Below are 2,501 nucleotides of genomic sequence, written 5' to 3'. Positions count from 1 at the left end.
GGCGCGGCACGAGGGGACGGCGGGGCAGGCTTGGGTGGCCCTGCCATGAAGGCCAGCGCGGGCAGCTTGGCTCCAGCCGGTGCTGGCGTTCCTGGCTTTAAGTTCCCAGTCCCAACTGGGAACCAGTCTCTGTAAAGCACCAGCTCCATCAGTCCTCCTGCCACGACTATAAATTCTGCTTTATAAATATTATGTGGAAATGTTCAGGCACTTTGTTTCCTCCTCGTTGCTAAACTTTTCTCCACTTCTCCTGGACACCAAACCCACGCAGGCACACACCGCTCCCTGATGGCTGTAGCTACCTGAACGGGACAAACCCGGTCTACTTGCCGAACATCCCCTGGGACTGATCCTGCGCCAGCACCACTTGCCTGCCAAGCACCCACCGCATCAGTTTAGCCCCAGCTCAGCCCCATCCTGCTGCGCTCAGCACCTCAGGGCTGCCAAGTGATGCTCCATTGAGCAGGGATGGGCATGAGATTTTTCTTTTTTTCTCATCGGAATAAGCATTGCTAAAATGAGCCGCTCCTTGCTGCTGGGCCTTGCAGTACTCCAGCAGATCCCCGGGGTCTTTAGTTTCTCTCACCCGACAGTTTTCTAGCGCAGCTATTGCAGCATGCATGGTAACACCCGGCTACGCTGCGTGTGGCAAGAGCGCAGTGGGGATAGGAGCTCAAACCAGGGAGCAGAGTTAGAGATTGGGGGTTGCTCCATCACGTCCTCTGCCCCGGGGAAGCGGGGGGTGCCCACCTTCACCGACGCTTGCCAGCGTTTGCAAGTGTCACCCTTTCATAGGCAGAAGTCCCTTTTTAACCAGCGTGTCAGCAGCTCTGCACCCCCTTGGGTTTTAGGCAAGACTTGATGCTTTAGACTGGAGTGGAATGAGACCGTTTGGACTTTAACCTGCTTCAGACCTCCCATGGGACCATGGAAAGGTAGGCAATTATGTATGTGTTACGTGTATTTATATGTAAATACGCTCAGGCAGAGTGCTCTGCCCACTGTCTGCGTTCAGCTACTGCTTTCTGCATTTGCAAGCGGGAGGTAAACGATAATTCCAGCTACGTTTCCAGCAGTCCCAACAGCTGAAGATGACCCTGGTCACTGAAGGACACCGAAGTGATGCTCTGTGTTTCTGGAGCAGCCTGCGAGTGTTGGAAACGTTTGTTTTTCAGGGCTACCAGCTGGCCGCTGAGCTGCACGGCACCCCTGGGGGACGGTGGGGGAAAGCGGGCTAGGAATTAAATAATTATAATAAAATAAACCACATCTGGGAAAATGACCTTAGTGCGATTTTTCAGTCTGTTTTTGTATCTTTTATTTTTTTTCAGCCAAAGTGTACGGCACCGTGTGCATCCGTGCACAAGGGAAGGATGCCGAAAACCCTGGACAAACATTAGGGCTGTGACGGGTCACTGAGCATTTCTTTTTTATTCTATAATTCTTCCTTTTTGCTCTATTATACTAAGCCTATCACTTCAATCTGATTAAGTGTATGCAGATAAACATCCTGCCATTTGTCATGAAACTTTTTAAACTGTTTACTCACTCGAGGAAATGCAGCCGTTTTCCTTTCTGGTTCACAGAGGCTGTAGGGAGATACCGCCCACAAATTTATTTAAGAACCCCGTGTGCCCTTGCCCTGCTGTGGGCTCTTGCCTTGCTCGGGTTGAGATTTTATTTTAAGGGGTGGGACATTATCTCTGTCCTTAAAGCATAAGGTGCTACTTGGCACTTAAATGTTGATTTGCATTTCGCTGTTATCTCTTCGACGGCGTTACAGCTAAATAACAGCCAGCGTCAGGCTGGGGGGGCCATGGGAGACGTCCCCCCCACCGCGGGATGCATCACATCTGCCTGCACGTGAATATCAAAAAATGCCCATTTTTTCTGATGCAACCCAAGGCTGGGACACTATTTCTGACATGGACACTTCGAAGGAGGGCCCCAGCGTTCCCAACCCACACCCATTTTTTGGGGACACCCCCTCCCAGCACCCATGGGGACACAAAGGAGGTGCAGCCAGACCCCCTCCAGACGAAGAGAGGTATGTGGGGCTCCTGCACCCACACCCAGCTCTGCCCCATCAAACCCCAACCGGTGCCACAACCCAGCCGTTACGTCCCTGAGGGGCAGCGGTGTCCCCAACGTCCCCAACACCCCCGACCCCGCAGCAGCGCCCGGCCAGCGGGACAGCACAGAGAGGCGAGACATCGGCCGGGGGTTATTGAACCAGGAAGCTTTATTTACACAGTAAAAGTAACAAGCAATTTCCTGAGACTGAGCTGCTCTAGTGCAATCAAGTCATGGAGGGGAGTCACGAGTGGGCAGCCTCCTCGCCCGCCCGGGCAGGGGACACCGGTGGGGACACCTCGGGCAGCCCCTCCCCGGGGACACGCGCATCCCGCTGCGCTTGTGCAATTGCCAGCGAGACTTGGCTACTACAGGTCATAGCTTCAGAAGGGTTTTTTTTTTTTTTTTTTTTCCTTTTTTTTTTTTTT

The sequence above is a fragment of the Fulmarus glacialis genome, unplaced genomic scaffold (genome assembly GCF_000690835.1).
Source record: "Fulmarus glacialis isolate BGI_N327 unplaced genomic scaffold, ASM69083v1 scaffold7059, whole genome shotgun sequence".
Classification (NCBI taxonomy): Eukaryota; Metazoa; Chordata; class Aves; order Procellariiformes; family Procellariidae; genus Fulmarus; species Fulmarus glacialis.
This window is presented reverse-complemented; position numbering follows the sequence as displayed.